The sequence below is a fragment of the Strongylocentrotus purpuratus genome, unplaced genomic scaffold (assembly GCF_000002235.5).
Source record: "Strongylocentrotus purpuratus isolate Spur 01 unplaced genomic scaffold, Spur_5.0 spur5_scaffold_1, whole genome shotgun sequence".
Taxonomy (NCBI): domain Eukaryota; kingdom Metazoa; phylum Echinodermata; class Echinoidea; order Camarodonta; family Strongylocentrotidae; genus Strongylocentrotus; species Strongylocentrotus purpuratus.
Genome location: NW_022145594.1, coordinates 33,983,288 through 34,004,067, shown reverse-complemented (window position 1 = coordinate 34,004,067; position 20,780 = coordinate 33,983,288). Strand labels below are relative to the sequence as shown.

The 20,780-nt window shown below is 37.3% G+C and overlaps 2 long non-coding RNA genes across 2 annotated transcripts; both read left to right on the top strand.

The window, feature by feature from the left end:
* The first annotated feature begins 3,994 nt into the window (after positions 1–3,994).
* Positions 3,995–12,896, top strand: LOC115921487. Its single transcript, XR_004062901.1, has 4 exons — positions 3,995–4,105; positions 8,317–8,354; positions 10,694–10,897; positions 12,855–12,896. It is a non-coding gene; the product is annotated as an uncharacterized LOC115921487 (long non-coding RNA).
* Positions 12,897–15,384: 2,488 nt separating this feature from the next.
* LOC115921485 lies at positions 15,385–18,557 on the top strand. Its single transcript, XR_004062900.1, has 3 exons — positions 15,385–15,497; positions 17,202–17,364; positions 18,508–18,557. It is a non-coding gene; the product is annotated as an uncharacterized LOC115921485 (long non-coding RNA).
* Positions 18,558–20,780: the final 2,223 nt, after the last annotated feature.

Genomic DNA, 20,780 nt, shown 5'->3' with positions numbered 1-20,780 from the left:
CACTGCAGATCACATCATTTTTTCTGTCGTACTTGAATTTCTCCACCTTCAGAGCTGCTATAGCTGAATATTTCAATGCGATTGTGTTGGTCTGGAAACCAATGAAAGATTTCTTCTTGGTTTTCGAGGAACGATTATTACAACCAAAGACTAGGCAGTACACCATGTTTGACTTGTATTGCATATAACGCGTGGTGTGCTGCACGCTACATCAGTTCTGCTTGCGATACGTCACAACACAGAAGTTTTTAAAGCCCAAGTCCACTCCAAAAATTCTGAGCAAAATCGGATAACTAATAAGAAAATTATGAATTTTTAATGACATTAAACACTTGGAAAATCACTAGACAAATTGGCAACTCACTCATGAGTCTGCGACGTCATGTCCTCACTATCCACTAATTATTTTCTTTATACTTTCTCCTTAAGAATCGTTTTTTCTTCACACCAGCATCCAAGTTAGATTAATAGTAATATGTATTTGTGTGGATGCACAAATCATAAAATCATAAAAAATGTGAATTTTGATAAACTATTTATATGAAAATCAATAATTATGAATATACAATATTCAGAAAATAGTATAAATTCTTCAAAGTTCATAAAAGATTTTGTGAAATGTCATGCACGCAATAAGATACAAATCATATAACCTGGACAAAGGCATGGGGAAATCAAGTTTTGGGGAATAAAAAGGGAAATTAATGGGATTAAACCATATAGAGCAATTTATAAATATTGAGGACATGACGTCATGAACTGATAACCATCTTGGCAACTTTGCTTATTCCATAGTTTTACCAGGGACTTGGGATACAAGGACTGGATTCTTTATTTTACGACCTTCCAGGGGTATTAAGCAAGCTTAGTTTGCTGCAATTGATCCCCCAAACTCCTGATAAGCAACGCTCAGACAGCCGCTCGATACCCGGAGGCTATGAAAGTTACGCAACAATGAGCGCTGGGTCGGAAATCAGAGCGATAAGGCTGGATTTGGCAGTGCTTTGAAGTCCGATGCTCCACCCCGCCGATTTTGGCATCCTTGTCATCCTTCCACTGTTTTTGGCAATACACTAGATTCGATCTCTAACACCTTCTGGCTGCGCATTCACTCATCCTGCGCATATCATATGCGCAGTAGTTGTATTCCAATGAGTCGATAAACAAGGAAGTCCTACGCTTTCGAACCGTCAAATTCCGACCAGATATAGCCAAGTTACACGGACAGTTATGATTTCTTTGGACAATATGAATATGAATATTGAAGGACATTTACTCAACCTTGCGCTATGATGTGCATATTTTTATATATTTAGAAGGAAAGAGGAGATTGTAAACTTTAAACTGATACCAGTCCCATATGCGTGTTTTTGCGTGTTTTTTTGTGACATGACTCTGAAGTTGGTCAAAGATCTCGAAACTTTGCATTTTTTCGACGGGACATCATTACTAAGCTAGTGACGTCATGCCAGTAAAGTGCAGGGTTCCCCTGTTTTGTATAATTGTTTTCTTGCTGATCTAGATAGATAGTTTATTGGTTTCCAAAAAAAGTAAAACCATGCCACTAAAATTCTTTATCAAAATTCACAAAATCATATAGAATCTTGAGAGTAGAGTCTAGAATCTAGATCTATATGATTTTGCAATTTTTAATGAAGAATCATAGATATAAATAAAGAATGACCATTTCAATTAGACTGGATTGCCTTTGTCACGATCATGTTTGTTTTGTTTTATTTGGTTTCTTTTAGTTTTAATTCCTTGTTTTGGTTATTAAAATTAAACTGGATACGATTGGAAAGGGGAGAAAAAAAAAAGAAAATAATTTTGTATAGATCTACTGCTTATCCACGTTAGGTCCTATATAATTTTTATATTGAAAAAAGAGAGAAAGAAGCAGTGGCGTACGCAGGATTTTTTCAAGGGGGGGGGTTTAACATTTTGAAATCGGGCCAAAGAATTTTCGCAACGACTCAGCCAGCCGCTGAATATAAAGCGGGGGGGGGGGGGGGGGGGGGGGGGGGGGGGTGGGGGGATAAGAGGACACATTTCATTTATTTTTGGGTCCCGAAATTTCAAAATTTGACCGATCGACCTTCTGTTCCGTTGGGGGGGGGGGGGGGGGGGGGGGTTAAGGTCAAATTTTAGGTCATCCATTAGGATTTTTAAAAAAGAAGAAAAAACTCAAAGGGGGGGGGGGGTGGTGGTTTTCACAAAAAAAACATACATACAAAAAAAAAACTGGAGGGGGGGGTAACCCCCCCCCCCCCCTTCAGTTTTTTTTTTATGTATATGTTTTTTGTGAAAACCACCCCCCCCCCCTTTGAGTTTTTTCTTCTTTTTTAACCCCCCCCCCCCCCTGCGTACGCGCCTGGAAAGAAGGAAATTAATATTTAAAAGAAAGGCGTTGGTAATTATATCGTCGGTTCTTGAGCTTGACTGATTGCTATTACAACAACAACAAAAAAACGATATTATTTGTGATGACCATGTACGTAGCTGCAGCATGCAGGGTTGTGGGTATGTGGGCCGGGCCAGGAGCGATAACGTTGTTTGTTACAATTATTGACAAGGGAGTTTATAGTCTACAAACTAGATCTTTCAGCTACTTAAGAGTTCAGTAACTCAGATCTGGTTAGTATAGATTTTGTTTTTATGTATATGTACGAAGTTCGGACTTTCTACCGTCGGTCGATATTGTAGATCTATTCGTGTGATGAGGTTTCACACAGAAGTCGCATCTCCAGGTCGTATCTAGCTAGCACTGACGAGAGCGCGACCGGCCGCTCAGCTTGGGGAGACTTTGTGTGAATTTCCGTTACCTCTTTGCCTGCACATTGGCAGTGATACCACACAATCGGACAATTTTCACCACCACATTGAATTAAGTTTTCCGTAGCAGGAAATCCACAGATACATACTTGTTTCCCAACTCTCAATTTCCCAATCTTTCAGGTAAAAAACCCAATCTTCGGCCTGGCTTTGGGACTGAATCTTAGCAGCACACACTGTTGCCATTTTTATTTCCTGTGCTAAGCGAGGGCGCATGCGCAGTGAGTTATTTGTGACCTCGCCTGTCATTTGCTTCGAAGAAATTTACGAGCGCTTGCGCTCGAGCGACAGTAATTTGGATTAGTTGGGATAACATTCTGCAGTGTCGGGGTGGAGCATGGGTTCAAAGGGAATACATCAAGATTCCAGTCCTTGTCAACTAACAAGTCCCTGGTTTTACGTACTTTTTCAAAAATTCTTAACATTCTTATTAGTTATCCGATTTTGCTCAAACTTTTTTTGATTGGTTTGTCTGATTTTTCTGCTTTTATTGAAAGTAAGTTATTTTTCGAGTGGACTTGTCCTTTAAGGGAAATTTCGACAAAATGGCAGCTTCCTTGGGGAGCAGATGACGTTGTAAATATGGCGAAGTAGGGTCTCTGTACTTGTACTTGCAAGATGATATTATATTGTTTTTTATATCAAATGAAACGTTGTTTTACTCTATATGTCATGATAATGCTTCATAGTCTAGAGGCTAATTCCCCTTTAGGTTATCAACATTTCCAAAAGTGAGAGTTAGAATGAGAGTTAGAAAAAGTGGTAATAAGGGTATGGTTTTTTGCAAAAGAGCAAGAAAGTTCACAGAAAATGTCATTTCCCCTCCTGATAGCAAACATGTGAATGGGTATGTACTTGTGTACAAGAAAGTAGATTACTTTGTGTGTGAATATGTAATTAATAAGCAAAAAAAATAGTTGTACATTTAGAGGCCATTTTTTACCTGTTTTTATTTTCAAAAAGGGGGCATATTTTGTAGAAATTTGTTTGCATAATATTATGTAATATAGGGGGTCATTTCTTACTCCACTATAACAATCATGGGTTTACAGTAATAATAATAATAATAATAATGATACTAATAATAAAAGTGGATTTTATTGAAGCACTCGAGTCTTTTTAACTTGACACTTGTGGAACTCCACATTTTCCTCAGGACTGATCTGAAATCAGAAGGTAGCAGAAGTCAGAGCGGGCCTCCCAAGAAGAAAGCTCCTTCTACTCAGTCAAGAGTTCCACAGGATGATTCTGAAATTCCAGAGAAGCAATCAAGGTATGAAGGCTAGTTGCTACAGTACCATTAGAGTAAGACAGTGTCCCACTGGTAACACTTCATCTTGACTTAGTGTATGCATGATATAGGGCTCCACACTAACTCTTTTTTTTTTTTGGAAAAGGGGGTTCAGTTTTAACTTTTTACAGTCTGTATGCATGAGCCCTGGGTTAACACTTCCCAAATGATGTTAGCAAACATGTGAATGAGTATGTACCTGTGTTCATGAAAGAAGGTTACTTTGTGTTGGTTCTAGGACAAATACCCCCAGGGGGGTGATTCACTAACAGCTAAAATCGATCCCAAGTGAGATTAAATAGCTCTTAGGCACAATATCACTCCTAAGAGCGATATCACTTTTAGGAACTGATTCACTAAGGCATTTGGGATTAATGCTAGTAGTGAAATCGCTATAAAGGCTGAGAGTGATCCGGACTGCTCTTAGCATTTCCTTTTGTGTATAGACTAGGCATTAGGGACTACTCATTACATTAGCAACACTTTTTGGCCATGACAGGACTGTCAAACTGAAGCTAAATTAGACCAAACACGAGGAAGATAGATTGATTTGGCTAATTTGATTTACTCTATGATAGGGTAGGCCTAACTTAATTAGTGCCAACAACATGTAAAACACCTTAGACTTGGATTCTACATCAAGACTGTACGATGATCACCCCCCAGCTTTGGCCCAGCCCACACTAGAGCCGGCTACATAACGTTGGTAGGCCTAACTTACGTACATTACGTTAGTTAAATCCTGCATTTTACTCGAAACAAGCGTAAAGAAAGACAAACTAAACCCACAGAAAATCGTATTCATCCTCACACTTTTACATGAAAAAGTCATGAATGATTTTGTGTCTGTCTTATGCGAAATTTCACTCAGTTTTCTTCTAGTGTTAGAACAAAATCAACATAAAATTGAACATCATTGACAAATTAATCGACGATAGCTAGCTAATTATCGTTATGTTGCAGGACACCCAGTGACCAAAATTTGAGTCTGATGATTGGTTGGATTGATCGCGTACATGAATATTCATATGCGCGCATGATTATTCATGCTTGGATTGATCCCAGCCTAAAAGCGATTTAGTGAACCAGTCAGGTAGAATCACTTTTTTTTGAGCTGGGATTCAATCCCCCAAATTGCTCTTAGGAATGATAACGTTCCCAGTTAGTGAATCACCCCCCTGGACATCCGGGGCCATTTACCAGTCAGACAATTACCCCTCCCCCCCCCCCCCCCCTCAGCCGACAATTACCCCTGAAAAAATTCTGCTAAATCAAACTTAGTTTCAGGGTACACATCCTCTTTAATGAACGGGGGGGGGGGGGGGGATCTATTTTTCAGGGGATGATTGTTCTGATACACTTAGTGTGAATGTGTGCTCAATAATCAACAAAGAGTGTTAAATTTAATTAAAGGCCATTTTAATGTGTACACTTTTTTATTTTCAATAAGGTGGCATATTTTGTAAAAAAATTGTTGTCTAATTTTATGTAAAATAGGGGGTTATTTTTCACTCCCACCATAACAATCATGGATTAATAATAGTTATTATTTTTATAATTACGATGTAATAATAACTGCTTATCTTGATAATATCAACTTATGATAGTGACATTAATAACAATGATAATTATGAGAATAGTGGATTCTAGTGTAGCACTCATGTCTGTCAAACTTGACATCCATGACGCTCCAAGCTTTACACCCATGAAAATAAATTGACACCTTCAGGTTGCAAAGATTGTATTAATCGTTCTTTCATTCCTCAGGACTGATCTGATATCAGAAGGAAGCAGAACTCGGAGCGGGCCTCACAAGAGACAACGTCCTTATACTCGGTCAAGCGTTCCACAGAATGATTCCGAAATTCCAGAGAAGCAATCAAAGTATGAAGTCTAGTTGATATGGTATCGGTAGAGTAAGACAGTGTCCCACTGGTAACACTTCATCTTGACTCTGTGTATGCATGATACAGGGCTCCACACTAACTCTTTTTCTGGGGAAAAAGAGGCTCAGATTTAACTTTTTACAGTCTGTATGCATGAGCCCTGGGTTAAAACTTCCAAATGATGTTTAATAGCAAACATGTGAATGAGTATGTACATGTGTGCATGAAAGAAGGCTACTTTGTGTGGGTTCTAGGACAGATACCGCCTGGACAATCTCCCCCCCCCCCCCCCCGCCAATTACCAGTAGGACAATTACCCCTTGGAAAATACCCACCCTCCCTCTACCCAGAGGACAACCATCCCCAAGGACAATTACCCCAAAAGAATTCTGCTTTTAAAGCAAACTTATTATCAGGGTACACATCCCCTTTAATGAACAGTGAGGGGGGGGGGGGGGTAATTGACCATGGGGTTGGTTGTCCTTGGGGGGGGGGGGTATTTGACCTCAGGGTTGGTTGTCCTTGGGGGGGGGGATTAATCTCGGGGTTGTTGTCCTTGAAGGGGGGGGGTTATTTTAAGGGGGTAATTTTCCTGGGGGTTTATTGTCCCTGGGGGGGGGGGGGCTATTTTTCCGGGGGGATGATTGTCCAAAGGGTAATTTTGTGTGAATGTGTGCTCAATAAGCAAAACAATATATTACATTTTGATTTGTACACTTTTTTTTTTTTTCAATGATTGGGCATATTTTGAAGATTTTTTGGGGGGTCTAGTTTCATGTACATGTAAAATATTTTTTTTTTTTTTTTTACTCCACTATAACAATCATGGATTAATATAATAACAAACATTATAATAATAACTGCTCATATTGATAATAACAATTTATGATAATGACATTAATAACAATGATGATCATAATAATGATAATGATAATAATAATTATGATAATAGTGGATTATAGAGTAGCACTCATGTCTGTCAAATGTGAAACTCGTAGCACTCCACAATTACACCCATAAATATAAAGTGTCGGACACCATCGGGTTGCAAAGATTGTATTAATCGTTCTTTCATTCCTCAGGACTAATCTGAAATCAGAAGGTAGCAGTAGTCAGAGCGGGCCTCACAAGAGACAACGTCCTTATACTCGGTCAAGAGTTCCACAGAATGATTCTGAAATTCCAGAGAAGCAATCAAGGTATGAAGTCTAGTTGCTATAGTACCGTTAGAGTAAGACAGTGTCCCACTGGTAACACTTCATCTTGACTTTGTGTATGCATGATACAGGACTCCACACTAACTCTTTTTGGGGGAAAAAAGGTTAAGATTTAAATTTTTGCACTCTGTATGTATGAGCCCTGGGTTAAAACTTCCCAAATGATGTTAGCAAACATTTGAATGAATATGTTCCTGTGTTCAAGAAAGAAGGCTACTTTGTGTGGGTTCTTGGACAAATACCGCCTGGAAAATCATCCCTCCCCCCCCCCCTGGCCAATCACCCCCGGCCAATTACCTGTCTGACAAATACCCCGAGGACAATTACCACCAAAAAAAAATTCTGCTTTTAAAGCAAACTTATTATCACGGAACACATCCCCTTTAATGAACAAGGGGAGGGGGGGGGGGGTAATTGACCTCGGTGTGGTTGTCCTTGGGGGGGGGGGGGGTAATTGACCTCTGGGATGTTGTCCTTGGATGGGGCGGGGGGATTTTCTGGGGGTTTATTGTCCTGGGGGGGGGGGGGCTAGTTTTCCGGGGGATGATTTTCGAAAGGGTAATTGTCCTGATACACTTTGTGTGAATATGTGCTCAATAAGCAACAAAGAGTGTTACATTTAATTAAAGGTTATTTTATCGTGTACACTTTATTTACAATAATGGGTCATATTTTGAAGATTTTTTTTTGGGGGGGTCTAGTTTCATATAAAATAGGGTGTTATTTTTTACTCCACTATAATAATCATGAATTAATAATAACAATCATGGATTAATATAATAATGTAATAATAACTGCTTATGATAGTGACATTAATAACAATGATAATGGTAATGATAATAATGATCATAATAAATATGAGGGATTTTAGAGTAGCACTCGTGTCTGTCAAATTTGGGTACATCGTCACTGTCCAAACTGCTCCCAACAAGGTAGTTAGAAAAAACTGGCGTGCCATTGTTCTAAATGGTGGAGGAGCGGTTAGATTGATACTCAACATCTTTGTCACCAATGTTATGTTTCTAACACAAGACTCAAAGGATAATGAGGGACTAATAGTTTAATGGTGATGTGTATGTTTTATTCACAGCCAAGAATCAAGAAGGCTGCATCTCGACACAACAGACGGTAAGTGTAAATTAATAACAAAAGTGTCAGATGTGGGGAGTCCAAGAGAGAATAGAAAACTTTTAGTTTGAAAGTGACTCAAAAACAAATAGACCTCTTAATTCTCCCTCAAAATATCAGCCGACTTGCATGCTAGCAATTTGCCAACTTGAAGAATAAATAATGCATGCTGGCAGCTTCATTGAATTCTGTCATTTTGTTTTAACATATATGCCCCACATAAAGTCATGCACCCACCATTCCCTCATTTTTGTCTACTTGGGCATATGGGTGTATGATCTAAGGATGGAGATGAGGATGATTGTGGTAGTGGTGGTAGTGATGATGATGGTTGTGGTGATCATCATACAAATCTTGAAAAATCCCAAATGTCGCGTGCGATTGCTTGAGTGAATTAACTCATTAATCTAGTATACTAATAGGTTACTTAACAACCCTGAATCTGAATAATAATAATACTAAAGGATTCCAGGAGTATATGTTATTATTATATATAAACTAGGCTTCCAAGTGTTACAATAAATCAGTGTATTCAATATCTTTAGCGCAGTACCCGGATGACTGACCAATACTATATATATTTTGTATTGCTAAGTCATCCAGGAACTTCAACTATCAATATTGAAATCACAGGAAAACAAAGCCATATTTACCAAGGTAAGTCAAATTTTGTTATTTGGCTAGTCAGACTATTAGATAATAATAATAATATTATATACCTCACTTAAGTAATCCAGCCATCTGATTGGTCGAAATTGCATTCATAAACTTCAACTGTTCCTGTAAAATTCCCGGTAACCATGCTTAAAACATTTAATATTTTTAATAACCATGGTTATTAAAAAAATAGGTCAGTCTCCATGGTTACCCCATAGGTTTACATGTTAAAAAATGGTTTGAGCGATGGAGGATACCGTATGTGTGCGAATAATTGGTCGGTAATTTCAATACAATTGAATCTCGATCGATCTTACCGACAATTTTATCTTGCATTGTTGACATGAAGACGAAAATAAACTTCCAAAAACAAAAAAACAACATCTGCCGATAGATCTTGATCTAAGTTCGTGCCAATATGCATTGCAAAAGTAAAAGAAGAGTCCGTATATGGAGCTTTTGCGAAGCATTCATCACACGCAAAGCCGGTTTCAATCCATTTTAATGTATATATAGTACAAAACTGCCAAGCATGTTAATAACGCGCGATGGCCGAGAGGTCTGAGGCGCTGACTTTAGATACATCACCTTTTGTACGCAAGAGTTCGAATCTCATCTTGGACCAAAAAAAAAAGTATTTTTTATTTTTTATTTTTTAGTCTATTTTTTTTTTGGCATATAAAAGTATGAATGACTGCTTTAATATTCGAGAAATAGTTGTTTTTATACGCTCTCGGGAAGGTTACAATTGGGCTATTCCCCTCGGCACGCCTCGGGTAATAGCACAATTCTAACCTTCCCTTGAGCGTATAAAAACAACTATTTCTCTCAAAGCAGTCATTAATACTATAATATTGTATGGCTTTGTTTTCTTGTGATACAAGAATAAATTGCTCTCGCTAAGATAATATTAGACTCGTCTTCGACTCATCCAATATTGTCATAGCTCGAGCAATATATTTTTGTATTGCACTCAAAGCCATCCAATATTATATAAGTATTCAATTTAATGTAACTCAAATAGGACACATCATATCAGTGTCGTTTACAAAATAACCAGTAACTGCAAATAGAATGCAGGCATTCCATACTCGACTTCAATATCGTGTAATAAAATCATGATATGACGTATAAATTAATTTTTGTGTTCTCAGAGTTTATGAGAGTATGGATCAAATACTATGATTCCGTAGATTTAGAATTAACTCTTCGACTTAGCCCAGAGTCCGAATACAAAGAAAGAATTCAAGGACTGAAGATAAGCTATACGACGAACATCGACTGCGACGACAAATGAGCACAAGGATGATCAATGACTGCCATGATGAACAGTTGAGAGACGTACCCCGTTGATTTTGTTGAAGATGAACAATGCAGAAGGTCTCCTCAGTCCTGGAAATAGCTATGGGTACCGACGACCTATCTAACGATTAGAAGCAAATACCAACTTGTGATGACCTGCCAGTCATTCACCTTGAATGACCTTGAGTAATATGACTTTGACATAGCTTGGCCGAGGTTGGCCTACTATAGGAAGACTGAGGTTGACCTACAGGTAGGCCGAGGTTGTCATGTAGATCATGCAATCTTTAACACGATATATATATTTACGGTAAGTCATGTAGATTATGCAATCTTTTACATTTGAGAAATGGAAACAAAATTGTATTCCTATATTTTAGATGGCAACCAAGTCCACTGGGTTTTTCTGACAGACGTTCCTGAAGAACTTCCCCTCCGAGATGATGAAGCAGTAATATCATGCGGCATCAGATTCTCGCCATCAGGAGCTAAGCTCAGCAAACCTATCAAGGTCACATTGGACCATAGTGCACATTTCTCTAATCCAAGACGTGCAGAAATCGTCTTCTACACGCGTAACAAAGGTTAGGAGGATTTGAAAATAATAAAATAAATGTTTATATTGTGCTTAATGCTAATGTTTCTTAGTGCATTACTATAATTATGCTGGGATTAACCAAGCTACTCTGATGAATTCTGGCACTCAAGGAATTTCTTCTTACCGGTTATCCCTTTACATTACCTGGCTGAAGTGGTATATGCAGATTAATGCCATGCCAAAGGACATTAGTGCCATGGTAGGACTTGAACCACAAACCTTAAATGATCGATCCACAGTCCAGTGACCCATCTACCAGACCATGACACATTGAGCGGTGACCTAACATTTGTGTGACAATGTGACAATTGCTCCCGGCTTTATTTCTTGAGGTATAGGCTTCGGGTTGCCAATGGGTTTCAGATTAGGTCTAGGGTTAGGGGTAGGTATAGTGTCGGGTTTAAGATTGAAGTTAAGGATTCGGTTAGTGTAGGAAATTGACGCAGAGTGATTGTCGCTGGAGCAAGTATCATATAATTTTTACCGCAGCTAAACTCTTTTTTTATGCCTCCGCCACCGAAGGTGGTGCCGGAGGCATCATGTTTTCGGGTTGTCCGTCCGTACGTCCGTCCCGTTTGACCGTTATCACAATATCTCAAGAACCATTTAAGATTTAAACTTAAGACTCGGGAATAGTATTTATCACCATAGGAAGACGATCTGATTAGATTTTGGAGTACGTAGGTCAAAGGTCACAGGTCACAGAGGTCAACTTATGAAATTCCTTGTATTGAGTTTGTTAGCGCGATATCTCAAGAACCATTTGAGATTTAAACTTCAAACTTAAGGATAGTATGTATCACCATAGGAAGACGATCTGATTAGATTTTGGAGCACGTATGTCAAAGGTCAAGGGTCACAGAGGTCAACTTATGAAATTCCATACATTGAGATTGTTATCATGATATCTCAAGAACCACTGGAGATTTAAACTTCAAACTTAGTGATAGTGTGTATCACTATAGGAAAACAATCTGATTACATTTTGGAGCACGTAGGTCAAAGTTCAAGGGTCATAGAGGTCAACTTATGAAATTCCATACATTGAGATTGTTATCATGATATCTCAAGAACCACTGGAGATGTAAAAACTTCAAACTTAAGGATAGTATGTATCACCATAGGAAGACAATCTGAGTAGATTTTGGAGCACGTAGGTCAAAGGTCAAAGGCCACAGCGCACATTATGAATGCAAAAACAGCTTGTGATCGCGTTATCTCAAGAACCGATTGATGGATTCATGCCAAAATTAGGTCATGTTTGTTACTTGCAGAGCCAATGAACTGAGTAGATTCTTGGTTCATAAGGTCAAAGGTCAAAGGTCATGGGCCCATTATGTATGCAAAAATAGCTTGTGAACGCATTCTCATTAGAACTGACAGATGGATTACTATTTAACTCAGAACATCTTGCAGAGCCAATGAACTGAGTAGATTTTATGGTCATGAGGTCAAAGATCAAAGGGTCATATATGTATATGAGAAATTGCTTGTAATCACAATATTCTGAGAACCTGTCAATGGATTACCATTGAACGTGAATTCAATTTTTTTTTTCTGTTTTGGTTTGTAAAATTGCTCTATAACGGAGGCATCATTTTCGACTGCGCGCAGTCGAATTCCATCTAGTTTCATCTAACACACACCGTATTTTACATAGAAATATAACAATGAATATAAGTAAAAGTATTGTGAAACCTCAAAATAGGTAAATACACGTCACTCTCTGCTTCCTTTGATTTGATTCAATTCAGAAGGCTTAGTGAAAACTGATTTATTGACCAGTGTATTATCAAGGGGGGGCATATCCTGCCAAACGGAAAAGGAGCAAGAAAGGAAAGAGTTAATGCAGAGATATATTTACACTACCGGTATATAGATGCAATAATAATTTTGCATTTGTCAAATTAAAAAAAAATCTGATATAAATCTTGTTTTTATAGGCTCTAAATCTTTTGAAAGAATTTCTGCATCCACCGGCGGTTGTGATGTCAGAGCAAAAGACTTGGATTTCTACGTAGATCATTTTTGTGAATGGTGGATTGTGGCTAAAATCACTCGGTACTTTGTTGGAAAGAGGGTCAACTTCACGCCATATGCACATGCACAACCACCTGTCGGGAAAGGGTCCACCCACTTGGTGCTTCTCTGCATCTATGACGACCTCCCAGATGTTATTAAGGTGAGACAGAGATTAGGGAAGAAAAAAAAACTATTATTACATTTGCTGGCAGATATATTTTTGAACAGGCAAAAAAGATAATTGAATAGATAGATAGATAGATATATAATGGTTTTATTGAGAATAAAAGAACAACAATGCATCGCGGCCTACAAGGCCGAATTGGGCAATGTTTTACAAATGTAAAATACAGTATATAAAAACATTCATATCAAATAACCTCAAATTAACGAACTAAACTTGAATGAGTAGATTGTTAACAAAATAAAAATAACTTTAAAATGCTTATTTCTTATTATTTGATCTCCCTAACTCATTTTATATATAAAGGAGATAAAGAGAAGTGAAGAAGAACATGTTGGTGGTGTAGAGTAAAGAAAGCAAAGAAAAGAGGATGGTAAGATTAAGAAGAGGATGAAGAGGAAGGAGAAGAGAGAAAGTAGAAGAGAAGAAGAAGAAGATTCAAGTAGGGATAGTAAGATGATAGACAGAGGGTAGTGCGAATAGTAACACTATCATAATGTATCGATATCAATATTCAAGTATTACACATTATACAAACTACTAATGATATAGGCAAAGTTATGAAGAAAATAAATACTTATATGAAAAATTGTACGAATTAAAAAAAAAATTACTCTAGGTAATAGCTACTCTAAGGAAAAGGTTATAACATTTCAACCAGACTATAACAAATGAGAACCATTATAAGAAGCAAAAGCAAAAGGAGAAAGAGGATTGAGAAGTAAAGATAAGGGTGAGATGAAGAAAGGAGGTGGGAAAGTAGAAGTGGTAGAGGAAGAGGAGACAACTGTAACATTGGCCATGGAAGATAATGAGTCATTTAAACAATTAAAGATTAATGGTTAACACAGATTTTTAACTTCGGTACAGAAAATGTAGTGATTCTATTATACAGATACAAAGATTAGACCCCAGTATAAATATAAAATTGGTATATGAATATAAATGTACAAAAAAAAAAATTGCATAAAAAATTGATAAGAGAATGAAAAGTTCTCTGAAGAAAAAAAAACCAAACTCAGCACATTTTGAGCTGTTTTTTGTAGTCTGAATGAGTGGCTGGGGGCATAAATAATGACACATTTTCTTAATTTACTCAATTTGTCCTTTGGATTCCCCACTGAAATTTAAGAAAAAATTATAATAATACCGGTAATATATATTTGTATCGGTATACATCTGTCGACATATATAAACACATGTATAGATACAACAAATCCATTTTCCACATACTTCCATAAACATTTACAAAGATTGGTAAGGGTATGAATTGTTGACTGTATATATATATATACAGTGCGTCCCAGAAAAAACGAAACCGAAAAGTATCGATGTTTTATCATAACTTAATCACAACCATAATTAATGAATGATACATATTTTGAAAGCTTAGAGTCTCCTCTTTCAGCTGATGCTACTCAGATAATGCATATTTCACGCATGAGTGATTTAAAGCAATTTGAAGGAAAGAAACCAAAAAGTAATTTGGCGGGCGGTATCTGAATTTCAAAGAAAAATTCACATTTCTAGAAAGTTCATTTTCTGCTCTTTCATATGATACCTCAATCAAGAAAAATGAGCCAGGAATAACAAAGTTCTCTTTGTTTAAAGTAGCCCTTACATTTTCATAATTTAAACAAACGAATTCGTTTTCACTGGGTGCCTGCCGTAGCAAAAAGCAGATTTGACAAAAGACTTAACTCCGTTTAGTTGACAATCAGCCATGCATGAAGACTCTCGTCTACGGCTGATTGTCAACGAAACGGAGTTAAGTCTTTTGTTAATTTCGTTTATTGATAAGGCAGGCAGCCAGTGAAAACGAATTCGTTTGATAAAATTATGGAAATGCAAGCACTATATTAAACAAACAGAACTTTGTCATTCCTCGCTCTTTTTTCCTGATTGAGGTGTCATATGAAAGGGCAGAAACTCAACTTTCTAGAAATGTGAATTTTTCTTCGAAATTCAGATACCGCCCGCCAAATGTCTTTTTGGTTTCCTTCCTTCAAATTGATTTTAATCACTCATGCGTGAAATATGCATTATCTGAGTAGCATCACATGAAAGAGGAGACTCTAAGCTTTCCAAATATGTATCATTCATTAATTATAGTTGTGATTAAGTTATGATAGAACATCGATACTTCTCGGTTTCGTTTTTTCTGGGACGCACTGTATATATACATATATACATATAAATATATAAAAAGAGAGAGGGATCTTCTCAACCTTATATAATTTGTTTTTTCCTTCAACAGAAAATAAAAGAAGAAATGAAAGAGAACAGAGAACTTGACCCACCCCAGCCAATGTTCATAGAATGGAAGTATGGAGATATCAAAGTCAAGTTGTTTGACGGCCCAAAGGAAATTGGCGAAAAGGTATACGTTCTGTATTTGAAAGGTAGATGTGGATAAATAGATAAATTGTAAAGATCTCATTTTTTGTATTGCCATTTCCATACTTCCCACCCCCCCCCCCCCCTTACATAGATATTTACACACACACACACACCACCAACACCCACCCAACACACCAGCACAAATGTATATCTACACACGTTTTTGTTTTTCATAATTTTTATTTTTATTTCATTCAATATTACATGCACACACACATACCCTTTCTGCTAGTCTGTTTTTTTAATGTTTTTTTTTAATGCTAGGAGTCCACTGGGCCAGCGCCAGTTGGTGCCAGTTCGCGCCAAAGATAATGTGATTGGCGCGTAGTGGCTCGCTGTGCATGGCGCCGAATTAATGTCCGCTCGGCATGTGTCGCCAAGTGGAATAAACTGGGTGCCATATGGCGTGCGCCAAATGCCACCCGGCTTGCTCCAAAATGTTGCGCCAGTTTGCGCCAGTTCGTACCATTACACGACCATTTGATTCCAAAATTCACCCTGTTGGCGCCATTCGCGCCAATAGACGGCTACTTTGCGCCACTTGGTGATTAGTTTGTGCCAAAGGTTGCCAAATTGGTTTAAACTTGCCGCCGCTTGGCGCTACTTGCCGACTATATAAATACCGGCCATCAGCTACCTGGTTCAGACCCTCCTCAGCTGCTGTATATGAACAACATCTGTACTAAATATTTACAATTTTGATAGGCGGCAAGTGGCGCCGAATGGCGGGCAACCAGGTGGCATTTGGCACGAAGTAGTCACCAATCGGCCCTCGGGTGCCGTTTGGCTCGCGCCACTGCACATTTGGCGCCAAGTGGCGCCATGTGGATTCCAATAGGCGGATTGTTTGCGCCAAAGGGCGATATGTTCGCGCCATTTGGTGCCACTTGGCAGACACTTGGCGCTGATTGCTCGATGCAAGTGGCGCGACGAAAATTTCAAACATTTTGACATTTTCTTGCCGCCACATTCAAATTTGGTGCCGTTACGGGCCACCACGAGCCAGTTGGGAGGCAGTTTGAGCCACTACACGCCACTAGGCACCTCATTGGCGACACTAGGCGCCACAGTAAATTGCATTGGCGCAAACTGGCACCAACTGGCGCTGGCCCAGTGGACTCCTAGCATTAAGGGAGTGTCTCCCTTTTCCATGATTATGAATGGTTTTTAAAAAACGGGATATTTAGAGAACATTATGAAGTTAGCAGAATACAGTCTGTGCACAGCTACACTGGGTAAAAACCTAACTCTCATATCTTTTATGTCCAGTGTATTTCAAGTATCTACGGTACTCATTACATTTCTGCTTAATTTCATTCTTTTGATACACAAAATTATTTAGTGAATTCTTATCATCCATGATTTCAATTTTATTTTCATAGAAGCGTGTAATCGACATTATTTTGCCTACTTTTGTTCAAAGAACTCAGAAAAATTTCGATTCAAGAGGGACCAGCAGACAGGGCATTTCAATGCCTTTCACCCTATTGTCCCTCTCTATCTTTCTCTCACCTTCTTATTAATTCCTGTTTGTCCATGCATGATTATGAAATTTATATACCATTTGAAAGTGGTCGTTTTATTCAGTTTTAGCTACATATGTTATACACCATCAGTTGTTTTTTAATGGAAATAAATTTTGAAATAAAATTATTTCCTTGAATTCCTTCTTCTTTTAAAATAGAGACTTGGTACAAGTGATATCTACCGCCTTGATAGAAATCGATTCACCTTTAAAGTGAAGCCACTGGAGTCAGGGGCAAGCCAAAATATTCTACAATTCACCTTGAATAAAAAAAAGTCTCTCTCTGACCCTACTGAGATTCTTTTTTACTTGCGATATGATGGTACGTATATGCTCTGTGTTATTCATAATTATTATCATTATCACCATTACCGTCATCAGTATTGTTATTGTTGTTATTATCGTTGTTATCATTGTATCCCCCGGCAGTATGCCGGTGGGTTACTTTAGATTCAGCAGCCTTACGCCGCCGCTTCCACTGCCGCCGCGTCATATTCTTGTGTGCGCTCTAACAGCCACATTCCTTGACGGATTTCTTTCAAATTTTGTATGGAATCTTGATATAATCTACACACCTTTAATTTGTGGTGATGCTGCCCCCAGTGTTCCGTCTTTTATAGGGTAAAAGGCCATATTTTTGTGGATGGTTTGTGTGCGCTCTAAGGGCTACATTTTCAAGGGATTTTGTTCAAATTTTAAACGAAGGTGTATCTTGGTGTAATCTACAAGCCTATAGATTTTGGTGATTCTGCCTCCAGTGTTCCGTCTTTTATAGGGCCAAAGGTCATATTTTGATGGATGTCTTGTGTGCACTATAGTGTTTGGTCTAACTGCATCATTTCTTGACAGATTTCCTTCAAATTGATGCTGCTCCTAGTCTTGACAATAGTCCGAGTCACTAGTCTTTGTCCCTCCTTCGAACATCAGGATGACACAAAAATCACTGCCACTGCCGGGGGATACATTTGCATTGCGCAGCAATACAGATTGCAATATTTCTAGTTATCATTATCATCATCATTAACATTATCAGTATTATTACTCATAACTGCGATTTTGATTCCCTGTATAACTGATTAGGATGTGCACGTGTCAATCCGTACCTTGGTTTCCCCTACCCTATTTAATAGGGAGAAATATAATATGGAACCCACAAAGTATCTTAAAACAATAAGCAATAAATATCAGCCAATATTTATTTGTCTATATTTTGTAATACAATTAATGATAGTAAGAAGAATATTCTGGGTATATAATGTATACTGCTTAATACATCTACAATGTCTTGAAGTGCATTACAGAAATATTATTACCCATGTTATCGAATCTGGAATTTAAGACCAGCCTAAATCTAATCATATATTGTGCTTTCCTGACATAATCCATAATGGACTTGGCTTTTTTAATAAATTTACGAATTTACAATCTTCTATCTTTTCATCTTTTCTCTTTGTTTGAAATAAAGATATGGGAACAACAGCAGCAGCAGCAGAAGGGGTGTCAACTCTATCATGGTATGTAACCAATCTATAATATATTTTAAAGAGAAGGCTTTGTTTTGGTAAAAGTGAAGAAAAATTTGTGAGATTTCACAAGAAGAATATCCTAGCAGAACTCAGGTCTAAATGGCATTGCTCTTCGAAATCCATCTTCTTGGGAATTTTACAATAACAAAAAGTTTGGACCAAATATTTGTGTGTAGTGCATGTGTTATTCAGCAAGAATTAGTCGATCTTTTGATTTTGATCATGTATTACATAATCAGCCTTTTCGAATTGCTTCTCAAGTTTTTTTTGCAATGTAATCTCAAGATCAGTGCTAAACTATAAGTCTACAATGATACACACAATTTGTTATGAACAAGTGGAATTTTGTTTTTCTCTCTTTTTTAAAGTTTTTTTAGTATATTATTTATAGGGAGGGATTTCTCTTGTTTCCAAAAGTGATCCCCAAATTTCTACTGAGAGTTAGAAAAAGGGGTAATGTTTTTTTGTGAAAGAGCAAGACAATCATGGATTAATAATAATAATAATAATAGAAATAATGATAATAATATCATAATAATAACAGATATTATTGATAATAATAACTGATGATAGTGATAATAATATTATAATATCTGATAATATTGATAATAATAACTTATGATAATGATATTAATAAGAATAATGATGATGATAATAATTATAGTAATAATACTAATACTACCACTACTACTATTAATGATAATAGTGGATTCTAGTGTACCACCGATGTCTGGCAAACTTGATGACACTCGTGGCACTCCACACTTACACCCATAAACATGAAGTGACACCATCAGGTTGCAAAGATTGTATTAATCGTTTTTTTCATTTCTCAGGACTGATCTTGAATCAGATAGAATACTTAACGAACTGTCAGAACACATGCCTTCTGTGAGTTACATAAAGCTATGCACAGAACTTGGCATCACATACGACAAAGCCAAAGGCATCCTACTGGGGGTTAGCAATGACTTCCAGATAGCTACGAGGGATTGCTTGGCACAATGGAAGACAAGGACAGGTGGTGATATGGCCCAGCTTAAGATCATCCTTGTGGATGCAGGGGTTAGACATTTAGTGAAGTATGTAAAGTAATCATGTGAAGCTTCCAACGGGTGCAGTATGAACTCTTTGGCCCGTATTCTAGTCAATCTCAAACGTGACACTGTGTTTAGACTTTTGATCAAAATCGCAGGTTTATCAAAGGGAGAGTGAAATGACACCTGGCTAAAATGCTCCCCAGGGAATGGAGAATGCAAGCCTGAAATTGATGACCAGAGTAATAACATATATATTATTAGTAATTATTATTATTAACAAAGTACAAGGTAGTATTATTAACAAAGTACAAGGTCTATTTTGTTTTAGACCAAGGTTCAGGTTAAACTGTATAGTGGAATACAGAATGTTGGTATGGTTGTGTCCTTCACAAGAAGCCTGAAACATGTATCATTTTATATAGTTGACAGTAATTTAAAGATATTTCCTTATGAGGCTGACAGACTGATGCATTTGATTATTTTGATTAATTTGGACATGCCTTAAGCATATTGTTGCCTTGGCAATAAAATACATAACTTCAGACATACATATATGTGCTTATTTGATACAAAACTGCTTGTACTTACCATCCATTTTCACTTTAATATTTGATAACCTTGTTTTATTAATCAATATGAAGGAGTTTCATAATTTAATCACTGTTGAGAATGTGAGTGTTTTTAATACCAAGTCTCTTCATCAATATACATGTAATTTTTTAGAGTTTCATAACGTAATCTTTACTGAGAAGGTGAGTGCTTCACCAAGTCTCTTCATAACATACATGTATTCTCCCTCGGTCTATCCCCACTCATCATTCTGCTTTTTCTTACATCATTTTCTTTTCAACGTCAGTAATCAGTACTTGGACAATTTAATAATTTAACAGTTGGATGTTTTGATCATACCATATGTTTATAAATAGTTACACTTTACCATATTGTATGCATGTTTCTTCTAATGTTATTTATCTTTGTTTTCATAACCGTTGTTTCTTATGTTTTTATGTCTTCAATTGAAATATATTGTGTAGGGCCCTCAGGAATAGCAGTTTGTTAACTGAAGAAGCAACCCTGCTTTAATATAACTGTAAATAATATGTAAACATTAGCTATCATACAAATATTGAATGCACTAGAATTTAATACAATGAAATATATGACATATTCAG